The sequence below is a fragment of the Macrobrachium rosenbergii genome, chromosome 23 (assembly GCF_040412425.1).
Source record: "Macrobrachium rosenbergii isolate ZJJX-2024 chromosome 23, ASM4041242v1, whole genome shotgun sequence".
NCBI classification, from domain to species: domain Eukaryota; kingdom Metazoa; phylum Arthropoda; class Malacostraca; order Decapoda; family Palaemonidae; genus Macrobrachium; species Macrobrachium rosenbergii.
The window spans coordinates 3,877,601-3,891,172 of NC_089763.1; positions in this window are offsets into that span (position 1 = coordinate 3,877,601).

Here is a 13,572-nt window from a genome sequence, read left to right on the forward strand (position 1 = left end):
AGAGGGCTGCAAATTAGTGTATTGATCATCCACCTTCCAATCATCAAACATACCAAATTGCAGCCCTGTGGCCTCAGTATTTTTTTATTTTACTTAAGGTTAAAGTTAGCCATGATCGTGCGCCTGGCACCGCTATAGGTGTCAACAACACAGGCCACCACCGGGCCGTGGCTGAAAGTTTCATGGGCCACGGCTGAGAGTTTCATGGGCCGTGGCTGAGAGCTTCATACAGCATTATAAACTTACAGCGGCGCATTTTTTACTTGTTTCAGCAGAGAAGAATTTAAAATGACCATCTAGTCAACAGGAATGGTTTGGCGATGGCACATTTGACTGGTCCTCGCGGAAAACAGCTGTACAGTAGACTATACAGCTATTATATCAGAGAGCAAAGCCTTGCCATCAGTGCATCACATTGCAAGTAACAAAGAAGATAAAACGTATGATGAAAGTTTTACAGTTTTGAAAAGCAAAGGCGTTCAGGATCCAGATTCAGTAATGAACAATAGACTTCTAATGAGCAACAATAAATAGCATTAAAAACTTTCTTAATACATCAATAAAATGTTGTTTCTTTCATTTTGGCCAATGTTTATGGCAAAATGCCCAGTCTTGTGGACTGCAACAATGGTATGTTGAACCCGGCAATGCCCTTTTCATTAAGCAGTTGCGAGCACTTGCCTTTGCCCCGCCCACAAACGGGCATGAGTTATTTGACCACTTAGTGAATTCCGTAACTGCCGAAACTGATGGCTTATTAAGTGATTTTCTGGTATATTTTGAAAGTAGTGGTTGGGAATGAATCCAGGTACAAAAGTCACAGAAAAAAGTCACAGGAGAAAAGTCACAGGAAAAAAGTCGCATTAATCATTTCCCAGATAGTGACCTTTGCGGCGTGTTGAGTACAAGCCTGTTGGGGATGACCGTAAAAACATAAACAAAAGACTGCAAATATCATAAAGATGATGACCTCAAGAAATGTTAGTCCTAGATAACGACCCCCGGGAACCCTTGGGGTCACTGTCTAGGAAAGAGCCAAAATAATTTTTGTTTTATTGCTTTAATTTCCATCATGAATTGATGTGACTTTTTTTCCTGTGACTTTATTTCCTAGCCAAAATTGTGACTTTTTTCTGTGAATTTTTTCCTGTGACTTTATTACCGGCCACTCTGGAGAATAACCCACAGAGGGCGGCGACGGAGACCAATGTTTGATGTTGATTTATGATCTGTCCACACTCGAGTTTATGGTGATTTGCCGAGAACTAATAACTCGCTGGAAGGCTGGCATCCGGTTTTTAAAAAGAGACTCATTGTAACTCATCCCACAATCACCAAACTGCCAAAAGTTATTAGAGATGAGCAGCATCCAATGAAATTTTGATGGAGCATGCATCTATAGGATTGACATAATATCACGGCTTAACAAGGAATACGATATCATTAACGATAGAATAAGAACTATTTGCAGTCCTTATAATAAAGAAGAAGGATTAACGTTTCTGCGAGCTTTAGCTCACAATTTTTAAATCAACCTCTAATAAATTCATTATTACGTGTACACGTTGTAAATCCAATAACAATAGATTAAAACTTTGATTTATTTATTTATTTTTAATATATTTTTTATATTTTAATCTGTCAAATGCAAATATTTTTGAATAAACGTCTGAAACTTTATTTTTACGTGTTCACATTGTAAATCCAAAAAAGAAATCCATTAAAAAGTCGCTTTACTTATACCTGTATATAATTATAAGTGTTTCATTTCCTTTCAGCTTTATGTCCGTTCGGCATAATAAACTTTAAACTACATGTCCGTTCGAAGTTATGGATTTCGACCTCTTGTCCATCATCCGGCTTTATGTATTTTTCGGCACCATTTTTCGACCATGGTCTAAGAGAGATTCTTCTTAGCCCATGGGTTCGACTTCCTGCGCTTCGGCAAAAGTGCTTTCGGCATCCCGTCCTCGTACAAAGAACAAACGATGCACACGGAGACAGACAGACATTTGTGGATGAGCGATTTTACTCTTCCATGAAGTGATCCGGAGGGAACATGCTAGCGTAACAATGAAAGTAAATTATGCGGAACTACTCGTTAACAAAAAGTATGGCAGATATTGATGTTTGCAGGTGACGCGTTCCACCATCCGCAGATGGGATTTTTTGCAAGATGAGAGCGCGCGCTCGGTATTGACGTGTCGGAATTTTACAAATGCTGGAAACAAAAGCTATAAGATTATTTTGGAATTGGGTTATAGGTATTTAATTCAATCTACTTCTCTATTGTGCTGGAGTAGATGAAGGTCTTGGTGGTTTCACACATTCTACCTGGAAATGGTAGATTATTGGAAAGGTGGCCCCTTGAAGGGACAATCTCTCAACAGACACCAGAGAAAAGACTTTGGAATAGACATTTACAATTTACTGTATAGTCTGTGGAAAGGGTAGATTAATTTAGAAATGTAGTTCTGGGAAATGTCATATGCTGAAAAACACACCAGATAAACATGTTCTTGAATAAGAAATTTATTTGAGAGACAGGATATAGGAAAGACCGACTTTGGAGAGGAAGACATTCTAGATGGGTAGGCTGTAGAATAGAAATCTCCGGAAAAGAGAGACGCGGGAAAAGAATGACCTGAAAAGAAGGGACTATCAATAGAATATTCAAGAATCTGGAGAGAAAGATTCTGAAAAACAGATTCTACAATGACTGAATCTGCAGAGTTGAGCTGGGGCTGAAAAGACTGATTCACATTAGAACATTTTAGATAAGGCAGTAATAATAGAATGGCTGACTCTGCAAAAGGCTTAGTTCTTCGGTAGATAAATGGATTCTGGGAAGTTAAATTCTTGACGAACGAATTCAAGAAAGACAAACTGTAGAAAAGGAAGATTTAAAACGATGAATTTTGGAAATGAGAGACATTTGAAGGAAACATTTTGCAAAAGACTAATCGTGGATGAATGCGTTTTTTAAAAAAGTGGAATTGAGATGTAATAAAAATTCTGGGAAGGAAGTTGAGAAAGACAGATCCTGGAAGGAGAGATTTAAGAAGAGGAAAAGTGTCTCAGTTCTTTTCTGTGTTGTGACTCCAGATTATTCCCCTTAAGTCAGTCAGTTGATCAAGCCCTCATCTTGGGCCTGTGACCACGTAGCCTGATTCCGGTGGTAGAGGAAATTTATGAAAAGAGCATAAACTGTTTGTCTCCTGTCTGTTTCCTGTTTCCTATTGTCTGTCTCTCTGTCTCTCTGTTTTATTTGTTTTCGTTTGCCGCTCTTCCGCCTATCTCTCTCCTTTCTTCTTGGTATTTTCTATATCTCTGTATATAAATGTGTATGTATGACTATAATACACTGCATGTGGTGAATATATGCAAACGCACCACACGGATAATGAAACACTGGGCGTAAATCCTGATTGGTTTCGTCTTCACATCTGAGACATCTTTCACAGAATTGATACTTAGTGGAAGAAATTTGCAGAGCATATGCTATAGGGACAGTACAAACAAACATACAGACAGTTGAAACCAAACATCCACGCGCTGTGTTTCAACCCCACCATTTATTAGGCAATCTAAAAAGGATAGGCTAACATCATTTTCCGTGTCCATGTTTCCATAGTAAGTTTCATCCACATTACTAATTCCTTTAATTTACCAGAGAAAGTATTTACTTATCATGTCGTCAACATTCGTGAAAAATATTATGCTGAGTGGAATGATTTTGCTAGATATTCTGCTATCAAAAGAATTCATTGTACAAGTTACTTAAAATTAGAGATAAAGGGTTGCCCAAAGATATATCAAAATTTTGACTGTTAAAGTTCCCGTTGAATTAAAATCTACATTTTCTACACATATTTTAATTAATTCTGTCAAAGTGTTCTTGGGAAATGGTACATCCAGCTGTCTGGTCTTAAGCTTAGGTATCCGATAAAAACTCCAGCAGACCAACAATATGCATCTTTCTGAATAATGATATATCAAAACTTACAAGCCTAGACTCACAATTAATCTGTATGTTATTCTGTACATTATTTCATTATTATCCAAACCAACGCCGTTCTTTTTAGTATTACCACCAGATTTCGAACTAACCAGTGGGTTAAAAATATCAACTACTGTAGACATTTCGCAAGATTGCGTGAAGAGAACCAACGGAGCTGGTAACTGGCCCTGAATAATTCATGATAAGATTGAAAGAATTATGATTCTGTATTAGACAATGCATTGAGAACAACGAGGAAGACTTTCTATGATAACTACAAAGAAACTTAAAACATAAAAACCTGCTTGTACTGCCATATTGAACAAAATTTCAAAGATCTGGAGTCAAAGTAGAATTTAACATCTTTAATACAATGAAACAAGCACTTATAAAGAACTTTTCTGACCATACCAAAGGTTGTGTATGTCGAATGCATGTAAGTCCTGTGACAACTTTTGTATTGGTTAAATGGAAGATCATAAAATATATATAAGGTATGCGAAAGAGAACTCAGGATAATGTACTGGAGATAATCATTATCGAGTCTAGCTTTTATGAAAAAAAGGGTTTTGTAAGAATATGAATATCAGCCAAGGAAAGTATAAATTCAATCCATTCGTTTCAAAAGAAAATATCAGCTAAGGAAAGCATAAATTCGATCCATTGATTTCAAGAGAAATATGTAAACCTGTAAGAGAGGTAGTTGACCTGAGACGGGGAAAAAGGCGCGAGGCCACCCGTAGAGATAAACAGATTTGTCAATAGAGTGATGACCTCGGACGCTAATCAGTTTATACCGCTCCTCCCCCTCCCTCCTCCCACCAGTCAGGCGCGAATATCTGCTGGTGTCCAACCGTCTGTTTCGTTTGCACAGTCCTCCAGCCGTATATGTTGTAAATTTGTACCACTATGCATAGGTCCCCCAAAAGACAAAGCCGATCAGGAACTTACATACATACTACATACGTACATACATACATACACACATATATATATATATATATATATATATATATATATATATATATTGTCAGTATGTGTTTAATTTAACGTAAATTAATTTGTTTTGAATAAGCCACTTTGGCAGTAATTATTCTTTTGGAACGTAATGACCCTGTTTCCTCCTCCCCGACATTTCTGACTTGTTGTTTAGTTTTAATTACAATGAGCTTGTTTTATTTTCACGTGTGGTTTTGGCTTCTCGTCCGGAGCTGTATTCGGCGCTGTTTCTCGAGGACTGAGAGAGTTGTTTTTCTGGACCTTTGACATTGTGTAGGCCTGCCTTATGATTGGACTATCTCTGGATTACAATACCTACCTTTCTTCTGCTGCTGCTTCTGTCCTCCTTTGGGAGATTGATTTATCCATCAGGCTACGCCCTTGGTTCAGTGAAACCGCCAAGGGGACCTCTCTGCCATCTGGTAAGGTGTGATTTCCTGTTGGACGGCCGTGTCCATGGATTGTCTTGCGACAATAAAGTGATATTTCGTCAGGCTACGCCTTTGGACCAGCGATTTGTGCCTTGGGGACCTCTCTTACGTTTGGTATGGTCTAGGAAATTATAGATTATTCTCCTCGACCCGTGATTTGAAGGCTGTGGTGGCCACTTCCACTGTTTAGAGCTCACTTAAGGGAAGCAGTTTTTTTATAAACATTTAGTCTGTATTAAGTTAGGTTATTCTGTCTTTTCGACATCCTATTACTTTCAGGGCCCTCTCTTTAAAGTGTAATTGTATAGCCTATCTTAATTTGGTGTAAGAGTGTTTGTTATTCGATGTTTTCAGTGTGTGGTTGATTTTTGTGTTCATTTAATGTATTTTGTAAGAGGCTCAGTGGTCATTTCTTTCTAAAAAGTTTGTATTAAATATTAAGGTTTTATTTTCAGCTTTTACTTATCCTCCTTGATTCCATCTCTGTACACTCTGTTGCGGCCATTCCACCTATTGTGGACTTGGTCGTTAGTGACTTTATTTGTATTTTAAGAGACTTGTGTATGTTTGATGGGCGTGGGCCCATAACATTTGGCGACCTTTTGCCAGGATTTGTCGGATCCTGTAGTCACTTGAGTGTATAGAGTGGATTCTTGGGGTGTTTTGCAGCATAGTAATACTTCTCTCCTATATTCTTGTGTTGATCGGTGTTTATAATTTTTTTTTCTTGACCGTGGTAGGATATTTGTGTGGTTATTGGTGTTCAGTGTATTGGTTTGTTTTTGGGTATATTTTGTGAGATACATTTATATATTTACTTGTGTGTAATTAATTTACAATGGCTGATTTGAATATCCCGGAGCTCTTGAGTGGAGAGGGGTGGCAGGACAGGTTGGCAGAATTGAATAAGCCTGATTTAGAGAGTGTAGCAGAATTTGTTGAAATTGAAAATCCTGGGTCTGTTAGGAAGGGCTTGTTGCTGCTTAATGTTTATGAAAAGGTTAAGGTGATGAAGGCAGAAGGTAAACCAGAGACTAGGCAGGTGGAGGAAGCGGTGTCAGTAGAAATTTTAGATAGGCAGATTCAGTTGAAAAGAATGGAAATAGATCTCCAAAGGTTGAAGGCTGAGGAGAGAGAGAGAGAGAGGCAGCACGAACTTGCTATGCAAGCATTGAGTAATAGGGTTCTTCTTCTTCCCAACATAATGTGTCTGCAATGCCTTGTATTAATCTAACTGAAGCTCTAAAGTTAGTCCCAAATTTTCAGGAAGTTAACGTGGCAGAGTTTTTTGTTTCTTTTTTGAGAGAATAGCTTCAAGGTTGGAATGGCCAAAAGAGTATTGGACCACTCTTATTCAGAGTAAATTGTTAGGTAAGGCCCAGAAAGTTTACGTTACCTTGGACGAAGATCTGTCTTCAGATTATGATTCTGTAAAGGCCATAGTTTTGAAGGCTTACGAGTTGGTACCGGAAGCTTACCGACAACGCTTCCGTAATTTACAGAAGGAAAGAGGGCAGACTTTTGTAGAGTTCGCCAGGGCTAAAGAGCAGTTTGCTGGCGACTGGTTAAAGTCTAAGGAGGTGACGGACTTTGAGAAATTAAAAGAATTAATTTTGGTTGAAGAGTTTAAAAGGTCTGTGCCTAATGAGGTGAAGGTACACCTCGAAGAGTTAAAATTAGAAACTTTGCAGGAGGTGGCTATTGCAAGTGATGAGTACCTCCTCTCTCATAAAAATGTGATAGGGGAAGTACCCAGAAATGAGAAATCTGGTTGGGTGAGAGTTAACAGGAGTAGTAATCAGAACAGGTATAATAGGCCTAATGTTAATTATGGTTCTCGTACTACTCCTGTTAACAGCTATAATAGGCAGACCACAGATAACCCGGAGAAGTTGAAAACTTTGACTTGTTTCTTCTGTCATAAGAAGGGACACGTCAAGAGCATGTGTTATGCATTTAAAAGGTCACAAAGGACCGAAAGACGTCCGGTAATGGCCATTCGTAGGAATGAGAACGAGTCAGTGGCTGAGAACTCTAATAATCAGTGACTAGGCAATAAGTCACTGGCTCCTTTTCAGAAATTTTTGTCTGATGGTTTTGTTCGCTCTGGGAATTCGACTGAGCAAAGAAAGGTTAAAATTTTGCGTGACACTGGGGCTGCTCAGTCTTTAATTCTCAGAGAATCCTTACCTATTGATTGGGAATGTTCAAATAAGGAATATGTTTTGTTAAGTGGTTTTCCAGATACGGTCAGGTCTTACCCGGTTGAGAGTTTTTATTTATCATGCCCGTCTTTTTCAGGTTATTTAAAATTGGCCATTATTGATAAATTTCCTATTAAAGATGTGGATTTGGTGTTAGGGAATGATGTCGCCCTAATAAATAAAACTTTCCCTATTGTATTAAGTTCCGGTAATGAAATATCTGTAGTCACTCGATCGAAGGCTAGTAGTGTTGACTCGGCCGAGTCGGTAGTTGATGTTGATTTGAGTAGTTTAGATCGTAGTGATAGCTTAGTTATAGATAGTGGTGTGTTGGATAATAAACTTAATTGGACTACTAAGGAACTTATTACAGCTCAGAAAGCAGATTTTAAAGACCTGCCAGTTGAGTCTGGCGAAATTACTGATTTGACTGTCCCTCGATTTAAGATAATTAATAATATTTTGTATAGAATAAGTAGACCTTTGATGCCATTAATACAGGTTGTGAAATTGTGAAACAGATTGTGGTTCCTTTTGTTTATCGAAAGGAGTTAATGACATTGGCTCATGAAAATGGTTTGGCTGGTCATTTTGGTGTTTTTAAAACCACTCGTAAATTGTGTGAAAATTATTTTTGGCCTAAGATGAAAGATGATGTTAAAAATTTGTAAATAGTTGTGATGCATGTCAAAAGGTCGGGAAGCCTAATCAACCAATTCCAAAGGCACCATTACATCCTATTCCTGTTGTTTCTGAACCGTTCAGAGAGGTAATTATTGACGTGGTTGGTCCTCTGCCGAAAACTCGTAGTGGCAATCAGTATATTTTAACAATTATGGATAGGATGTCTCGATATCCTGAGGCAATACCACTACGAAATGTAAAATCTGTTAAAATTGTTGAAGTATTAATTGAATTTTTCACCAGGTTCGGAATGCCCAAAGTAATTCAGTCCGATTGTGGGTCTAATTTTCTGAGTAAATTATTTAGGGAGAAGATGGCTGAATTAAAATTAATCATGTGACTTCTTCTCCGTACCATCCTGAAAGTCAAGGTGTTTTGGAACGATTTCATCAAACCATGAAGTCTATGATAAAAAGTATTGTTTGGTTAATGGTTCTGAATGGGATAAGGAACTACCTTATTTATTATTTGCATTTCGGTCAGTGCCGAGTCAGTCTTTAGGATTTTCACCTTTCAGCCTTATTTTTGGTCATTGTGTGCGTGGTCCATTGGATGTGGTTCGTGAATCTTGGGAGGGGACGCCCTGATATGAATTTATTAGATTATGTTAGTAATTTGGGTGATAAATTAACGAAGGCTTGGAAGTTTGCTGGTGAAAATTTATTGTGTAGCCAAAAGAAAATGAAATACTTTTTGACCGAAAGACTAAGGAGCGTAATTTTGTAGTGGGTGATAATGTTTTGGTATTGCTTCCCATTCCAGGAAACCCTTTAAAAGCTTCATTTTCAGGACCGTGGAAAATTTTAAAGAAAGTAAGTGATGTTAATTATTTAGTTGAAACTCCTGAAAGGAGGAGACCCTACCAGTTGTGTCACATAAATATGTTAAAGGCTTATAAAGGTCGTGACAAAGTTATTCCCGTGGCATTAGTTGGTGATACTACAAAGTGTAACGGTATTAATTCTTTTTCTTTTCCAGACGTGAGTAATTTTGATGATGATTGTTTTGATGGTGCCGAATGGCCTAATGATAATGAACATTCTTTAGAAAATTTTTCAGAAATGGTTTCACATTTGAATTTAGTAGAACAGGGATCTTTGAAAAAGTTAGTTTTTAGTTATAAGGATTTATTTTCGGATGTTCCAGGACAGACCACTGTCCTTGAACATGATGTGGATGTGGGTAACGCAACTCCGGTAAAACAATCCCCTTACAGGTTAAATCCATTTAAAAATGATGTTGTGGATAAAGAGGTTGATTATATGTTACGACACGGGCTGATCGAACCCAGCAACAGTCCGTGGTCTTCACCTGTTGTTTTGGTAAAGAAACAGGATGGTCAATTCAGGCTTTGTTTTGATTACCGCAAAGTCAACGAGGTCACAAAGCCTGATAGTTATCCTTTACCCAGGATAGAGGACTGTATTGACAGGATAGGGAATTCAAAATATATAACTAAATTTGATTTGTTAAAGGGGTATTGGCAAGTTCCGCTGTCAAAACGGGCACGGGATTTGTCAGCGTTTGTAACGCAGCGCGGACTCTACCAATGTAAAGTAATGCCTTTTGGGATGAAGAATGCCGCTGCAACCTTTCAAAGGTTAATGAATACTTTGGTCCAAGGTTTAGAGGGGTGTGTTGTTTATATTGATGATATTGTAATTTATAGTGATGACTGGAACACCCATCTTAAACGTATTAAGGCTTTATTTCAGGTACTTAGGAAAGCTGGTTTGGTTATAAACCTAAAAAAGAGTGAGTTTGCCAAAGCAAAGGTTGTATATTTGGGTCACGAAGTAGGATTTGGGAAAGTGGCTCTGAAACAGGCAAACGTAGACTCTATTAGACATATTGAAATACCGAAGTGTCGCAGGGATGTCAGAAAGTTCCTTGGTTTAGTAGGGTATTACCGTAGATTTGTTAAGAATTTTTCTGATATCGCTGAGCCCCTGACTAATTTATTACGTAAGAATGTGACTTTTGTATGGACTAATGATGCCCAAAATGCCTTTGAAAAGTTAAAGCAGGTCCTAATGAATTTCCCTATTTTGAAAGCTCCTGATTTTGACGTTCCTTTTTCGCTTGCTACTGATGCGAGTGATGTTGGGGTTGGAGCAGTTTTGTTGCAGGAAGATGCTCATGGAGTATCTCATCCTGTTGCCTATTTCTCCAAAAAGTTATCCCCGGCACAACGGAAATACTCGACTGTAGAGAAAGAGACTCTGGGATTAATTTTAGCTGTTAATCATTTTCAGGTATATTTATCCTCTACAGGACTCGATTAAAATATTAACGGATCATAATCCGTTGGTTTTCTTGAACAGGTTTAGGAATAAAAATCAACGGTTGATGCGTTGGAGCCTCCTGCTCCAGGAATGGAATTTTAGCTTTTCACACATTCCAGGCAAAAGTAATGTTGTCGCTGATGCACTATCACGCATCAGTGACTGATCGATAGGTTGATTTGAGAAAAACCTTTTTGTTCTTCGTAAAGTTGTTTTGTATATACTTATATTAATTGATTTGATTAATCCTATAAATTTATTGAATGTACAGGTTTCCAGGTGTGTTGTAATAATGTTGTGTCAGGTGTTTTTGTTTATGAAATAATTTAGGATTAAGTACTTAAGATTAAGATGTTAAATGTCGTGATTTGCAGGTTTTTCTTCGGTGTCGTCTTTGATTAAGAGTGGTTAAGGGTACTTTTGATTTCTGTTTATTTTAGTATGTGTTATTGGTGGAGGCTAATTTTAAGGGGTTTAGCGTTGTCTTGTGTATGTCCAGGTTAATTTTAAGGTGTTACCATTGTCTTGTGTATGTCCAGGTTAATTTTAAGGTGTTACCATTGTCTTGTGTATGTCCAGGTTAATTTTAAGGTGTTACCATTGTCTTGTATATGTCCATTAATGATGTGTGTATTTAAGGCCCAAACCCGTTTAGTGTGAGGACGCTCTCTGAAGTGTAGAGGCACTAAAACTGAGTGAAGTGAAGTGAAAAGACGCTCTTTGAAACTCAGTGAGTTGCAAAAACAAATAGTGTTGAGTAAGGACGCTCTCTGGAGTGAAAAGAGGCATTATTGGAAGGTGTTGTGAAGGGCCACAATATTGAGTGTGTCGTAAAATCATGGATATGTGAACGGTGTGTTACGTTTTTTCTTATTTTTGGTGATTGATGGTTAGTTTTTATGAATCATTAATCATATACTGATATGTCCCTGTTCTTTATTTGTGCCAATGGTCCACATTAATTCTTTCTTTACAAAGCTTAGATAGGTCACGGGCTCACGGGTCTGTAGCACTACACAGCCGTTTTTTAGGCGCTACAGGCTGGTGTATGAGTGGTGACCTAGACTAAGTTAAGGTTAATTTATTAAGGTTTTGGTCCTTATTTTTGTTTGACTGATATTTGTGTTTTCAGAATAATTTAGCCAGGTCACGGGCTCACGAGTCTGTAGCACGGCCGTTTTTAGGCGCTACAGGCTGGTGTATGAGTGGTGACCTTGGTTGCGGTAACACTAGCCCCATTGTGGTCGATTTATATTTTTGGTTGTTGGTTATCTAGGTTTAGTCTAATAATAGGTTAGTCTTGTTAATATTGCTGTTCTGCTAACCTGTGCCCACCGCTCCACTTGTGAGTTCATGGGGATATTACCATATTTCTTCATATGTTGATACTGATGTTATTTTTGGCGTGGTCACTATAAATTATTTACTTGTATTAGTTTTAAGTCATAATATTAAGGTTAAGATTTGATATCTATTGACTGTATTGAAAGTGGTACAAAATTTTTTGCCACTAATCTATTTTTTGGCCGGCAATGTGATATAGTATTTTCAGTCACTTTTTGAGTTTTGTCATTGGACTTGAATTTTTTCTTATTGTCCCTGTTTTATTTCATATAGATTGAATTGCTATGTTTGTTTTTGATATTAGCATTTTTATATATTTCTTTGAATTTTGAGTTAAGTTCAATACTTTGTAGAAAAATTTTCTTGTGGAAAAATTTTTTTTTGTTGGGTGAGGAGGTGTCAGTATGTGTTTAATTTAACGTAAATTAATTTGTTTTGAATAAGCCACTTTGGCAGTAATTATTCTTTTGGAACGTAATGACCCTGTTTCCTCCTCCCCGACATTTCTGACTTGTTGTTTAGTTTTAATTACAATGAGCTTGTTTTATTTTCACGTGTGGTTTTGGCTTCTCGTCCGGAGCTGTATTCGGCGCTGTTTCTCGAGGACTGAGAGAGTTGTTTTTCTGGACCTTTGACATTGTGTAGGCCTGCCTTATGATTGGACTATCTCTGGATTACAATACCTACCTTTCTTCAGCTGCTGCTTCTGTCCTCCTTTGGGAGATTGATTTATCCATCAGGCTACGCCCTTGGTTCAGTGAAACCGCCAAGGGGACCTCTCTGCCATCTGGTAAGGTGTGATTTCCTGTTGGACGGCCGTGTCCATGGATTGTCTTGCGACAATAAAGTGATATTTCGTCAGGCTACGCCTTTGGACCAGCGATTTGTGCCTTGGGGACCTCTCTTACGTTTGGTATGGTCCTAGGAAATTATAGATTATTCTCCTCGACCCGTGATTTGACGGCTGTGGTGGCCACTTCCACCGTTTAGAGCTCACTTAAGGGAAGCAGTTTTTTTATAAACATTTAGTCTGTATTAAGTTAGGTTATTCTGTCTTTTCGACATCCTATTACTTTCAGGGCCCCTCTTTAAAGTGTAATTGTATAGCCTATCTTAATTTGGTGTAAGAGTGTTTGTTATTCGATGTTTTCAGTGTGTGGTTGATTTTTGTGTTCATTTAATGTATTTTGTAAGAGGCTCAGTGGTCATTTCTTTCTAAAAAGTTTGTATTAAATATTAAGGTTTTATTTTCAGCTTTTACTTATCCTCCTTGATTCCATCTCTGTACACTCTGTTGCGGCCATTCCACCTATTGTGGACTTGGTCGTTAGTGACTTTATTTGTATTTTAAGAGACTTGTGTATGTTTGATGGGCGTGGGCCCATAACAATATATATATATATATATATATATATATATATATATATATATATTTATTTATATATACACACACACACACACACACACACACACACACACATATATATATATATATATATATATATATATATATATATATATATATATATATATATATATATATGATTTTCCCTAGTTTTCTGATTTGTAGAACACTTTAACAGGTCGGCAACGAAGTTTATTCACTTGGCCTTGAAAATCTGACT